Genomic DNA, 15,602 nt, shown 5'->3' on the forward strand with positions numbered 1-15,602 from the left:
GAGTCCCCTCTAAGTTTCAGCTGTGATCTACTGTCTGAGAGCAACAGCTCAGCTGACTGGGGTGAATGAGGGGGGACAATGAGGTGCCAGACCATTTAAGGATTTTATAACCAGTGAAAGGATTTTAAAATAGATTCCAAATTCAATTGGAAGCCAATGTAAGGAGGCCAGAACTGGAGTAATATGCTCAAATTATCTTTTTACCAGTTAAAAGTCGTGCCGCAGCATTCTGCACCAGTTGCAGGTGTGACAGAGTGGATGCACTCAGATGGAGAAAACAACAGCCATCGCATCCTGCCCGCGTCCCAAGACCAAAAAAGGTTCTTGGGGCTGGCTGGGTACTACTGTTGGTTTGTGCCTGGGTTTGCAGAGTTATCCAGTTCCTTGACTGAGCTCACCCAAAATGCCAGATCTGGACCAGTGGATGGAGCAGTGCCAGAGGCTGTGGGCCATTTTGTCCCAGCAGGTAAGGAGGCCAACTGGTCCATTGTGTGCATCAGCCGAAAGCTGTCAGAAAGCGTAAGGCCACATATATCACGGTGGAGGAGTGTCTGACCACGTGGTGGCCAGTCCACTCTCTTCGTTATCCGGTCGTTAAGTGATGACGTGACGAATCCTACTTCCGGGCCTAAAGTAGTCTGCGTTTAATATGGCTTTTGTGTTGTTAACATGTTTAATGTTTTGTATTTTCTTCTATTTAACCTCAAAAAGCTCCTAAAACAGTCAGTGATCACTGTTGACCTCCCTCGGCTTTTATTACCGCTAATCATTTATTTAAGCCCAGTTTTTAAAACCTTAGGATGTAGCTACAGCCCAGCCCATGCAGCAGTATATGAATGACTAACCTCGTATTGTGGATGGATTATCTCAGTTGTTCTCCTGGCTGAAGTTTGGTCCTTTTACAGCATCCTGCCATGCGATTACATTTGTTCCTGACCACCGAGAACACTCACGTTAACTTTTATCGAGTGGAAAAAAAGTTAGCTTGTTTATATTATGCTAACATAGCTGTGTCGCTAGCGGTCACGTAGCACATCATTATATACCAGCTAGCCGAACTTCAGTAACCCTACAAATGTCACTGCTGTTTAGTTTTCTGTCTTCATTGATGTTGGAAGTGATAACAGAGCTGTACGTTTGAATTTGTTTCCAAAACCCCGCAGTCAGGACATGCTATATTGTATTTAGATGGAAGCTAGCGAGCTAACTTCCTGCTAACTTCTAACTCCGTTAAATGTCATAAATTCCGTTTTCATGGATGCCTGGATGTTAAACTCAATTGTTACACCTGGTAGAGCAGAACGCTGATCATTTTATTAAAGATGAAAGACTTCAGACAGTTTTTCAACTCTCAGTAATGCCATAGTGATCGTTTGATATATGGACCTGCAGTGGAGTTTAGGCCCAGACACGGCTAGTGACGTCAGACTTAACAACCGGATTACCTCTTGGGACGCTCATTTGCCTCGCTGCAATGACTCCACTGCATGAAGGATGCCAACGCCCGGATCACCTGCTGAAATCTGGCCCTATAGCCTTTTAAGGTCAAGGTGGTCAATAGGTCAGGGGTGCAAATCGTCATGGCCAATTTTCTCTCTATTTGCAGGTGTAACTTACTGGATTGCCATACCAAACTGCAAATTACTTCTGTGTGGTGGCGCATATCTGTGGGGGAAAAAACAAACCAACCTGAATGGACCATCAATCAGCCCTCACTCCACAGAGTAGTGGCATTTACTGTCCAATAAATCTATGGGAATCTGGGTGAGATATGGAAAACTTGTTCAATGCTTCCCCTGGCAGTGGAGCCATGTGGGCGACCCACTTTCCTGTTACTGTAAATCGGTTACACCAGTGTTTGTTCCAGTTTGGAAAGGGTGGTACCTGCAGGGATGGCAGTGGCACACACACACAATTAAGCCGATCTTCTATGGTCTGCTTTCAAACTTTGGATCTTTTAAGGACAAATTGTTAGTGGGGTTGGGCGATCTAAAAGTGAAAGTCAAATGCATAGACATTTTTTATGAGCCACTCAAGTAACTCTGGCATTCATTTTGATAATGTCATTAACTTCCATGATAAGACCAACAATACAGTGGTTAAATAAGTATTGAACATGTTTCCAATTTTCAAAATAAATATATTTGGAAAGGCGCTACTGAGATGAAACGCTCACCGGTTGCTGGTAACAACCCATCCAATCCACACATGCAAAGAAATCAAACAATAGATGTCCATAAATTATGTGTCATTATGAGAAATGACACAAGGAACAATATTGAACACTGTTACTGAAATTTATTTATTACTTTGTACAGAAGCCTTTGTTGGTGACGACAGCTTCAAGACTCCCGTACGGAGAAACTAGCTGCATGCGTTGCTCAGGTGTGATTGTGGCCCATTCTTCCACACAAACAACCTTCACATCCTGAAGGCACCTTCTGTGAACTGTGAGTTTTGGTTCTTTCCATAGATTTTCATTTGGATTCATGTCAGGTGATTGGCTGGGCCATTCCAGCAGCTTTATTTTCTTTCTCTGAAACCAGTTGACAGTTGGCTGTGTGCTTTGGATCATTGCATTGCTGAAACATCCACCCTTATTTCATCTTCATCATCCTGGTAGATGGCAGTCAATTTTTATCAAGAATGTCTGGGTACATTTTTCCATTCATCCTTGCTTCGATTTTTAGAGGACTGCCAGTGCCATATGCTGATAAACAGCCCCACAGCATAGTTCCACCTTCAAACTTCACTGTTGGTATCGTGTTTTGGGGGTGATACGCAGTGGCTTTTGACCTCCAAACAGGATCTGTATTGTGGCATCCAAAGAGCTCAATTTTGGTCCGATCTGATCAGACTCTCGCCAGTATTTCACAGACAGCCTAAATGTTGTTCAGCAAACTTTAAATGCACTTGAACATGTTATTTCTTCAGCAATGGAGTCTTAATTATACAAAGAGCTGAAAAAAAGGCTGAAACAATCAGCCTTTGGTTTTATTCTGAAGCGTAATAAATGAATAAAACTAAGACACGACAAGCAGACTTAACTCTCCTCCTGCCTCTCCTTTTCTACCCCCTCCTCCTTTTCCCAGCCTCTGCTAGTACCAGGCACAACCCTACATAGCTCAGCAGCTCTCAGTGACGCAACACACTGTGAGATTAGGGCACAAGGGTATACTATGAAAGAAGCTCAACACAGCGAGGCTTTCTTTGCATTAATTGACTTGACAAGCCCAGTCGAGACAGTAAGTATCACAGTGGTGGTTATCAGCTATATCTGTTAAACTAGGCTTCTTGGTCCAGGCTCTGTGCACACTCACATATAAATGAGCATTTCACACGTCATATGCCTCTTCTTCCACACAAAATTATCCCTAGTGAGTCACGCAGGAGGAGGAAGCAGGATAAACACGCTGGCGTAAAGTTGCTCCTGAGAAAACACCGGCTTCCCCTGCTCTTGGTTATCATGGCCAACGTTCTGAGGAGCAAACTAAGAGTGCTCCAGGAAAACATTTGATTCTAAAAGGGTTTTAGAGATTGTGGCATTTTAGCCTTTATAGAGACATTGCTTAGTGGGGCCAAACAGGATTTCAGACCTTTTTCTGGAGGGATTCAGATTACCCTTTTGTCTAGATCGAAAGGCCGAGGTGACCCAGAAAACTCAAGGAGGCGACGTTTGTCATTATTTTACTGAATGAAACTGTAACTCTGTGACTGTCATGGAACTAATCTGCACAGCAGATGTTGAACTTTTATCAGTATCAGTTTGTCCATTTTACCTGCCCCGAGAGTTCCCACAGCTTTTTATAACAGCAGTGATGTAGTGAATAAACGGCAATCCCTTTCACCAGAGGCACCTAACTTCATTCTAGATGATTTTAATCACGTCTCGCTTAAAGAGACACTATTTAACTTCTATCAGTTTTATTTTATTTTATTTTATGTATACAGCGCCAAATCACAACAACAGTTTCTTCAAGCCACTTTACATTGTAAGGTAGACCCTATAATAATACAGACAGAGAAAAACCCAACAATCATATGACCCCCTATGAGCAGCACTTTGGCGACAGTGGGAAGGAAAAACTCCCTTTTAACAGGAAGAAACCTCCAGCAGAACCAGGCTCAGGGAGGGGCGGGGCCATCTGCTGTGATTGGTTGGGGTGAGAGAAGGAAGACAGGATAAAGACATGCTGTGGAAGAGAGACAGAGATTAATAACAGATATGATTCAATACAGAGAGGTCTGTTAATACATAGTGAGTGAGAAAGGTGACTGGAAAGGAAAAGCTCAATGCATCATGGGAATCCCCGGCAGCCTACACCTATTGCAGCATAACTAAGGGAGGATTCAGGGTCACCTGGTCCAGCCCTAACTATATGCTTTAGCAAAAAGGAAAGTTTGAAGCCTAATCTTAAAAGTAGAGATAGTGTCTGTCTCCTGAATCCAAACTGGAAGCTGGTTCCACAGAAGAGGGGCCTGAAAACTGAAGGCTCTCCCTCCCATTCTACTTTTAAATACTCTAGGAACAACAAGTAGGCCTGCAGAGCGAGAGCGAAGTGCTCTAATAGGGTGATATGGTACTACAAGGTCATTGTTGGACAAATATATGTATGTATGTCTCCTGTCCTACCAGACAGTCCTACTAGACAAAACGTTGGCTCACTGTACAAGTCAGTCCCACTACCCACTACCTCCACTTGGTACTGCAGACCACAACTGTGCCCACTTATAAAGCAGTCTTAAAAAGACAGAAAGCACAGATAAAGGAGATAAAGAACTGGACAGAACAATTTGTGCTCTGCTTGCAAGAGTATTATGACTGCACACACTGGGATAAGGGATTTGCTGGAATGATTTGGACACACTTACTCATGTCATATGTTCTTATACTGCACTTTGTAGAGACATGATTATTCCTTCCAGGCAACTTAAAACGTATCCTAACAATAATAAATCTGTAAAGTCAAGCGTACAGAAAAGAGTCAGTAAGAACAGTAAGGACTTCCTCCCGGTGTCTAATGTCAGTGTGCTGCTGCCTACCCTGTGGAGGTCTGTGCTTCCCTCCATGGATATGCCTCCCCAGACCATCACTGACCCACCACCATGTTGAACGACATTAAAAGCAGCATAAATACTCCACATCTTACCCAGACGCTTTCATGTTTGTCATATGTGCTCATAGTAGGCTCTAATCTGTAAAAAGCATAGGATGCCAGTGGTGGACCTGCCACTTCTGGTATTCTATGGCAAATGCCACAAACATCGAGACAACAAGACTCCTTACCATACATGGAGGGTTTATCTCCAAATCCAGAACACTAAGCGGAAGGAGGCCGAGGATTAGTGAGTGTCAGAACCACTATCCAACAACATGAGCACATCAGACAGATGGCCACAACTGATTATGTGATTAATGAATATCTCAAGCAGCAGAAACACGAGAAAGAAGAAAGCAAGAAGACGAACCATCATGGAAGGCCCAAACACTGCCTGGCATGTTTTTCCAACTGATAGAACAAGTGTTCAGAAATTCTACCAATGGATAGACAAAGTTGGACTAAAAGACACCCCAGAGGCACTAATCATGGCAGCACAAGAACGAGCTCTAAGCACCAGACTGATAGAGGCTGGGGTCTACCCAAGGCGTAGATTTGGTTTAGGCGTTGGTGGGGACGGATGATTCAACCACCGAACCCTGCCCTGTTTCCTTTTTTTTCTCTTTTTGTCTTTGCTTCTTGATAAAAAAGGAGAAATACACTTGCCTACATATGCTATTCTACATGCTTTTAAACCATTTAAAATCACAATTCAAAGTTTTATATGTGAATTATATAATGTTAAATTACTATTAAACAAATGACTGACTAAGTATTTTAGACTTTAGTTTACTTCAGCCATATTCCATATAAATCAGGTATCATTCAAAAATAAAAATAGCTACAAATAAAGTCATGACAATAAAAGAATATGACTTTAAGGACTTAACAACATTACTTCAGTTACACCAACATCTCTGACACATTAGCACTAAGGGAACACTGAATGATCTGGTGGGTTTTGTCCATAAAACTACTCGTCTAAGATGACCACAAAGTAAAAGATCTCTCAGCAGAATTAGCAACATTTTAGGCACTGTTGCCCCGATCAACTCAGTGAGCTGGGATTTTTCATTCTAAACATGAACTACTGTTACAGCAACAGACATGGACTACTGGTGTCCCACACAACAACTCAATGTCCACTATGTGAAGGAGCCAAACACATGCCTGCTCCTCTCATTAACTGAGATAAACTGCTGGCATATTTGTTTTACATCTGTACTGTCCAGTCTCTCCTGGTGGACACGGCAACACTTTTTTCATGGTTACATACAATTTTAGACTGATGTGGGCCAAAGCCTAGCACCTACTTGCCAACCTTGAGACCTCAGAATTAGAGAGACATTCAAAAGGGCTGTTGGGGGGGGGGGGGGGGGGTATACATATACATACCAAAAGATTTGACAGTGTTTACTTATCGGATAAAATAAGTTAAATGTCACCGTTATTATTGTCCGGCCGGAAACAGGCCGGGGGTGTCCAAATTCAGAAGCTGCGTCCACCTGAGGACCCGGCCTTCGCGGTCTAAGTGGGTCGTCCGAAAGCCGGGTGGACCGGAAATGAGCGACTGTGAAATTGGACGGTCTAGCCTTCAGAATTACGTCACCTCTGCTGTCTGCTCCTTACTGTCTAAAATATAACCGGATGCTGGTGTAGATTCTCGACCATCTCACACTTCTGTTTAATCAGTTTTCTGTTTGACGTTTATTCAGCTGTGTGAAAACCAAGGAGGAACCCTTCCGATTTAATCTAATCTAATCTAAGATAATAACTTTAATCTCAGCCAAACCGATTTGCTCACGAACAACTAAAACACTGAAAAAGGCCAAACAACAACATGTTTAAGTTATTTGACGTTTACTCAGCTACATTCTCGCCTGAAAATATGTTAAAAGTTTATTTTGCGACCCAGAAAGAGTAATAAGAGTAATATTAAAACTAAGTAGCTGCAGCAGTAGTAGCCATTGTTGGAAACTGGAATTAGCTGGGACAATCTGGGATATGGTTTTTCAATTTTGTTGTCCGGGTGGAAAATCGGGAGAATGGTGGCTCCGGGAGATTTTCGGGAGGGGTGCTGAAATTTGGGATTCTCCCGGAAAAATTGGGAGGGTTGACAAGTATGGCCTAGCATAGCCTGTAACGTTATTATGACGGACACATTTTATGAGTGAACTTGACTTTAAGTGACTTACAGGTTTCTTTGAAAAATATTTTCTTATATCCAGGTTCTTCCTCTTTGCTGCCGCCCTCCTCTCCTCCTCGCAGCGCAGGTTTGCCGCTGCTAAAACTAAACAGAGCTCCCTGAAAGGCTCAGCCAATCACATTGGCCAAATTTGTCACATGAGGTAGGATTCCAGTAGAGAACGTAATTTAACTCTTTCTGCTCAGCTCGCTGAATGAGATGTTGACAGATCGTTTTTTTTTCTTTCTATCGGGTTTGTTTGTCTTTACTTGAAGATATCAAATTATTGGTGGGGACAATTCAGTAATGGCTGGATATTGGTGGGGACACATCCCTTCCGTCCATGCCAAATCTACGCCCTTGGGTCTACCAAATCAGGCAAGACCCAACCCAGATAGGAAGAGAGTCCAGGGCCAATGTGCCGTCAGGTCAGCAGATCCGCATAAATTTCTGGCAATCTGGAGAACGCATTGTTAAACAGCAGACCCTCCAGATAACATGTTTTCTTTTCTTTTTGTTTTCATTCTTACCAGCTGTTCTCACAAAGAAAGTATTGGACAGGATACTTTTCTAAAAGATTGAGTACTGTAACTATGTATCAAACACCATTTTAGTGAAATTATACTGGAATGAGATAATTACAGTTATGGGTTATATTCAGAAATGTGAGAAGATTGTTGCGAGTGGAGTTGGCTTATAGAACATTAGCTTATGTGCTCATGCAGGTGGATGGCAATGGAGGAGAAGGAAAAAGGAGGATGAGGCTCCATATCAGGGCTCATCATCATCTTCTTTCTCTCTCTCTCTTTCTTTCTTTTTGAAAAGCATGATTGGTCTGCCTATAGTTAGAGCACTGAGTCTTTGTTACCTTGTCATGCATTTTCCTTTTGTTTCTGGCCATTTGACAATACAGAAATGTTTTTATGCTTGAGTAAATGAAAGCCCCATTTAAAAAAATCTGGATAAAAATGTTTTTTTTTTTTATTATTACAATCTTCCTTTGATTGGAGGCCAAAACCTGTTGGGATGGGTACCAGATATTTTTTGCATGCAGGAAAAACTCAAAACAGCAAAAAACTTTTTAAAGCCTACTATAAAAGCAGTTAAACTACAGTCAGACAATTTTATTATGACTCTTACATGTCTGACAGACTAAGGAATGATATGATATGATATGATATGATATGATATGATATGATATGATATGATATGATAGATTTCCTCCCTGACCTTCATGTTTTTGATTGTTACCACTGCACTGCATAGGCTGGGTTCCAAAAAACTAAAAAGTTGAATCAGACTAAAGTTTTTCTACCAAGCAACATAAGCACTTGGCACCAGAAGAGCTTTAAGTTGGTCCTGATATTTGCATGTGCATATTTCAGGTGGACGTTGTGGCTTAATGTCAAACTTAGTATTACTGAGAAACTGAGGAACTGACAAGGAGACCTCTGGGCTGTAGAGTGGGGGTTAAACAGAGATCGAAGAGGCCTGTGTGCCGGCAGTCATTGTGGGGAATGTAAGGTCCCTAGCTCACCAGACCCAGAGAAAGTTCAGAGAGTCCAGCATAATGTGCTTCACTGAAATGTGGCTGAACGATCAGATACCGGACTCCCTGGCTTCTTTGCGGTTCGGATGGACAGAGACACCGACGCCAGCGGCAGAAAAAAGGAGGTGGGGTGGGTGTGTTTGTGAACTGCAGGTGGTGTAACCCGAGACATATCTCTGTTAGAGTGTTTCTGCTACTGCGACGTCAAGCTACTTGCCATCAGACTTTGCTTATATTATCTGCCCCGGGAGTTTACTTCTCCTTCACCATCTATACAGCCGACTTCAAGCACATCACATCACTCTGATGACACAGCCATAATTGGAAGTGTGGAGATGCGATGGGAAAAGGAGTACAGAGGACTGATTGATCGTATCGTGAGATGGTGTGAGGTGAATCACCTGCAGCTGAATGTGGCCAAAACAAAGGAGCTGGTGGCGGGCTTTGGCAGAAACAGATCCCGACCCTCCCCTTTGTGCAATAGTCACATCCTACAAGTATCTGGGAGTTCAACTGGATCACAAGTGATCTGCCAACACGGACGCCGCCTACAAAAAGGGTTCGAGCCGGCTTTACTTTCTACGAAGGCTCAGATCTTTCGATGTATTCAGCAGGCTGCTCGATATGTTTTATCAGTCTGTTGTTGTGAGCACCGTCTTCTTTGCTGTGGCACAAACAGACTGAACAAACTCATCAGGAAGGCAGAATCTGTTGTTGGCATGAAGCTCACCTCCCTGGAGGTGGTGATCAGTGACAGAAAGCAGGACTGCTGCCAATCATGGACAATGACTCCCACCCCCTTCACAACATGCACGACAATGTGAAAAGCAGTTTCAGCAACAGGTTCCTTCAGCCTGGCTGCCTGAGGGAACGTTACAGGAGGTCGTTCCTTCTGCTGCTGTCAGAATCTTTAATTCATGCACTTCGGTCCACACATGTGGGACACTATTAATCACACCTCAATGCACCCTGTCACTTTTGTACACCACAGTCCTTTTATGCTATGACAAGTCAATTTCCCTCTGGGATTGATAAAGTCTCTCTGATTCTCTGACAAGAAAAAGCCTGCTGAAGCACATTTAAAGAAAAAAAGACAGTGAAATACTAGGAGAATACAGTCTGGTCAGATGAGACCAAAACTGAACTCTTTGGATGCCATATTTGGGGGTTAAAAGGCTCAGCCAATCACCTGACCTGAATGCAACAGAAAATTTATTGAAAGAACTAAAGTTCAGAAATCATAAATGGGGCCTTCAGGATTTGAAGACTGTGAACTATAAGTGGCCAAAATTACACCTGGGCAATGCATGCAACTGGTTTCTCCATGCAGGAGTCTGTCATCGCCAACAAAGGCTTTTGTACAAAGTATTAAATACATTTCAATAAATATACGTTCTCCCTGTGTCTTTACTCATTATTATACATAGTGTAATGTATGGACATCTATGGTTTGATTTCTTTGCAGGTGTGCATTGGATGGCTTTTTACCAGGTAGAGGTTATAGGTTTGAATTACTACCATAATGCCGTTAAATTGGGATGCAACGTCATCTAAACAGCTTTGACTGGCAGAGACGGAGAAACTTGCATATCTCTGTTGTGCGAATGCTAAGAGGAAGTCCAGCGTTTACTTTCCCCCAAAACAAAAACTGACTAAAGAAATCACTCTGAGGTCAAACATTGATCAGGTCAGTGCTGTAGACGTCACCCAGTGGAAATTTGTATTTGTTTTAAAGTCCGTTTTATCCTGATTTTAGTGTGTTTATTTGTATGTGCAGTTTTGATTTTATTTGTATGATTTTCACTTTGATTCTGATATTTGTATTGCATGTTTTTAGTATTTTTGCATGATATTTTATATCATATATCATATTGTTTTAATCCACTATGGACTGGTTGGACAATAGACAAATTAGCAGGCACCTGTTGAGGTGTGGGTGTGCCCCGAGGTGGCCTATCCGGTCTTTAAGTCTGACTGGGCCTGAACTCCGCTTCAGTTTTAGAACAGGAACTTCTATCTTTCTTAAAATATAAACAACATTCTTCACTAACTGACTGCAAAATCAGTCCCAGTTTCTAGCTGATATCTCAGTTTGTTACTAACACAGCTCATGTCCAGGAAACCCCAGTGCAGGACCATCACTGAAACGAGACTGGAAACCTCCATCATCTCATCTTTGCAGCTCTCCATTTAGTATATAAGGCTTTATCTTTTTTAACAAACAGCCCACATGTCAGCTGTCAGGAGAACTGAAAGAACTTAAGATCCTGAAGTGTGCGAGGAAAGGATCAGCTTTATTTGAGATCTGAGTGACAATCATCACATTTCAGTTCGTGATGATTCTGTTCTCTTTGAGATTACAGAAGCTACTGTCAGATTAGACCTCACAGCACCACCCAGTGAGCTCCCTGTTTGTAGTAACTCCAAAACTAACTGATGAAAAAGGCACAAAGGCCATATTACATGCATACTACTACACCAACAAGCAATATCTCTACTCAAAGGAGACATCTCACAGATGCCAAACGTGCAAGTTTTGTCACCCTCAGATTAAAATTCACTGAACCAGCAAACATGACCAAAACGATGCTTCAAGCTTGAAAAACATTAGTATGAATTCTTTCATACTCGTGCTGTCTTGCTTCCAAAACTTAAATCCACCGCAATTAAAAGGCATTAACTGAATAACTCGATCTCCCACAATGCCTCAGAGCAGCTCCTTTGCCAAAACAAAACAAAACAAATTTATTTTATGCCCGGTTACAGAGATTTGTGTGTGGGTAATAAAAAAAAATTCAAAAACAAGCATTGTTTGGAGGCATGTCAATAAAGTTAAATAACTTCTGCTATTCAGTATTTAAGAAACAACTCTCACAGATTGTGCCAAATGTGTTCAGCAAAACCTCTGTAACTTTGCTCTGTTTCTTCAGTCTGTGCAAAGATAACGTCAGGATATTGATTCACGATTTTCTGGAGTTTAATGTCTACTGCAGCATATTTTCAAACGGGTTATATTCTATAAGATACAAACAGAATTAGGCGAGGAAAAAATCTCTGTAGCTTTATTTTGATATACAGAGTTTTTAAACTGCATGTTGGTCGTGTCATTTTCAATCAGGAGCCTCAGAAAGGCTCTTAGGTTTAGAGGTTAAACTCATGCTCACATGTTGTTCGTTGTGGAGTAGAATTTGAATGAGGGAGCTAAAAATGGGTAATCCCATAATTAGCTCTAAGGCAATTCCAAAAAGGAAAAACAAGTTGTGGACTCACTATGGGCTAATGTTTGAAATATACCCCTTCTGTTATCATGCTGGAGAGGTGCAGTACTGAGTTAAACTGTGAGCCCCCCGAGTCTTCTCATCAAATCTTTCTAGAATGTAGCCAAACTGTTGCAGAGCTCGAAGAGATGAAAACATTTTTATCTAACAGTCATTTAGACTTTTAACCTCCAGCTGTGTGCAGCGCAGTCCAATTTATCCAACAAGACGTGCTTTTCTGTTCTTGGTATATGGAAAGTCACCAAAGTGAACCGTAGAGCTGAACCGATTTATTGTCTCACATTGTGAGAAAGAGATGAAGGTCCTCTGATGAGCAGGCAGCTAAAATATTGGCTGAGCATTGACGCCACCGTGGAAAAAACAAACTGACCCACATTTTCATCTATAACAGAAACATGTCCTCAAACAGACCCCAGCTCTGCTTTCAGTAAGAGTTAGAGCACACTGCGAACATTAATTTATTAGTTATTAATTTCTCAGTGTTTGCTGAAGTGTGTAGCATGATTGCAAAACATCCTAAACATCGTAATATAGTAAAGATGGAGAACTTGGAGAATTAAAGTGAAAGTGTACTGAAGCTTCTGGCTACACGTTTCAGTGGTCAGTGTTTGTCTGTTTTGTTTGTCCTTTAGTTTAACTCCTGCTGAGAAGGCCAACGTCACAACATACAAGCACCTTCTTTGTAGTGAACTGAACTCTGCAACCACTGTCTATACTTGTGCTGCTTTTCTGATCTCTGATTTCTTCTTGTTCTCTTTTGCTATTGTTTCCTTTCCTGCCCGAGCCCATTTTCAACTAATCCAGCTATATTATACTTGCGCATCACCATCATCCACTATTAGACTGGACAGGACTGGACACAAGAATGTCTAAATAACCCAAATCATTCACTCCACAAACTGATATAAATGAGGTCAAATAAATGTCACGTTAGTTATGTGAGGGGATGCAAAACAAATCAATAAAAGTACAGATCCATAAACAGACAAAAGTTTGGTCTGATGAACAACGGATAACCTGTTCGCCAAACTGGTTTACATGAAAGTGAAGTACAGCATATGAAAAGATGCAGTATTGGTGGCTTGTTCAGTGTAAACTTAATTATCCATAAATGGATATGATGATGTCACACATTTCTTTTGAAATAAAGAAATTAAAATTAATTAAAAATTAATTATTTTTTACCAATTTGCTTAAATACACTTCTCAGTAATTACCTTGTAAAACGACTTCTATCTACCTACAATATTAATGGATCAAGCATAAAAGCTGGTGTAAAAACGGATTTATTCTTTAATTTAAAGTAGATTTATTATAAATGCAGTATCCTGTTAAGTACACTGTATGCATACTATAAAGGCAAGTTTCTTCCTCAGTTTAAACCATTAAATAGTAAGTCGTGCATTAGCGAATATTGGGAATAAATGCCATGAAAAGATCGCAGATATTGACTGTACCTGATCAATAAAACTGCACTTCAACAGAGTCCAATGAGTTCATCAGGTCTGCCTTCTGTTTCTCTTTGAACCACATTTGCTCAGGTTTTAAACAGATTTTTTGTATTTTATTTTATTTTATTTTATTTTTGTGGGGTTCACTAAAGAGACTCTAAGAGATGAGTTTCTAAGCCGTGTAAAAGGAGACTAAGCTTTAGCTGTAGAGCAAAGAATGGTCCGACACACAAATCCTCTCCAGAGGCGCCATATCACCAACCCCTTCATCTGCAGCATCCACAAAGCAGCTGACATGTGGCCGATTTTGCGAACTTCCACTCGTGATCAGCTGAACTCGATCGCCACAGCTGCTACAGACGCGCACAGGTAAGGAGAACAGGGCTTTAGAGAAGCCTCTCTAAACGCACACAGTCGGAGCAGCGGTTACTCACGTTTTTCGGTGTAAATTGTGAAGAAGAAAAGGTTGAGCGCGACTTCTGTTAGGATCCTGTGCCCTCTGAAACACCTGCTGCTGGGACTGAAGACGCAGCGTGCCTCGGCAGCAACAACTGTCAGATACTGTCCCCATCACCCCCCAGGAGGAGGAGCTACGCCGCGCTGTAGCTTGTCAGTGTCGGAGCGCAGGACTCCTCTGTCACAGTAAATACTTCCATTCTTCTGTAGAGACGGCTTGTTAAACCCAATCCCTTCATACTGTTACACTTATAATCCTATTTTAACACATTGCTGCTCGAAACGTAACCGTGGAACAGACCTCAGCACGGTGACTATCTTATTGAGTCACCAGTGCAAATAACAGCCCACTGGCCGAGTCCACCCTGCCCTTTCTAAAATGGCAAATGATGGGCAAAATATTAATAAAACTAATAATAAAAATACATTTTGTTTATACACCTGTATTGTCAGTGTTGGGGAGTAACGGAATACATGTACCACCGTTACGTATTTAAAATACAAAATATGAGTAACTGTATTCCGTTACAGTTACCGTTTAAAAAGGTGGTATTTAGAATACAGTTACTTTGTTGAAATAAATGGATTACACGGCGGTACTTCCCTGTTTCATATTGTGGCGGGTCAGGACTGTTTGGGTTTTGTTTGACAGCTACGTTCTGTTGTTCCAGGCAGCGTTACGGTTGCCATGGTTACAGGGCGAGGCTCTCTCTCTGCGTGTTTCCTGGGTGAGAGAGGCCTTTTTGTTGTTATTGTGCTAAGCTAACAGGCAGAATGCTACAGGTATAGCTCTAAAGAATGTAGCATCATGGGCAGTGTAGTCCTCTGCAGGAAGAATGGACTGCCGTACCCGTTATGTGTCTGTGAGCGAGGGAGGGAGAAAAAGGAAAAGTACGAGCTGTCATCGAGCAGAAACGGGAGCTGGAAGCATGTAAATATAATAATAACCACTGCAGCCAAGAAGAGAGCCTGACGAGCCCAGCTGTAAGTAAGCTATTAAGACTCGACTGTACACCGTGTTCGTGTTTTCCTCCAAAAACAATAGTTGGAGCAGCCTTTCAACGCCTCTCTCTGTCTCTCGCTAGCAAAGTTGACCCAGACAACAAAGTAAAGCTAGTTTTCAGCTACGAGCCGACACAGAACCCACCGTATTAGTCAGAGGTCCCTTTACTACGGTTCGGAGCCGCGGACCTTCAGTAACAGTAATAAATCACAGCAATAGTACATTCATGTAGTTGTAAACAGCATGATAATATATTAAGTAATCCAAAGTATTCAGAATACGTTACTCTCATTGAGTAACGTAACAGAATATGTTACAAAATACATTTTGGGGCATGTATTCTGTATTCTGTAATGGAATACATTTTAAAAGTAACCTTCCCAACACTGTGTATTGTGTACCTTCAGCATCCTACTGAAGTACCAGGCTGGATGGGGACTGTTCCCATCCTTTTGTAACCCAGTGTTAATTTGGTTATCTGATATTGTGTGATATTCAGTATATATGTATATATCTATATTGGGTGTTCAGTTATAAAATGTTCTTCAATGATTTTGAGGTTTTTTTATTGCTATTGGTTT

General features: G+C 41.6%; 1 protein-coding gene across 1 annotated transcript in view; it reads right to left on the reverse strand.

The window, feature by feature from the left end:
• The window catches only part of LOC146525170 (CD82 antigen-like), a 47,273-nt gene extending 32,899 nt beyond the window's left edge, over positions 1 to 14,374 (reverse strand). Inside the window, exon 1 of the mRNA XM_085165578.1 lies at positions 13,997 to 14,374. The gene's annotated coding sequence lies outside the window, so the exon portion shown is untranslated. The remainder of the gene's footprint in view (positions 1 to 13,996) is intronic.
• Between the last annotated feature and the right edge of the window lie 1,228 nt (positions 14,375 to 15,602).

This window comes from Neolamprologus multifasciatus, chromosome 1 (assembly GCF_963576455.1).
Source record: "Neolamprologus multifasciatus chromosome 1, fNeoMul1.2, whole genome shotgun sequence".
NCBI classification, from domain to species: domain Eukaryota; kingdom Metazoa; phylum Chordata; class Actinopteri; order Cichliformes; family Cichlidae; genus Neolamprologus; species Neolamprologus multifasciatus.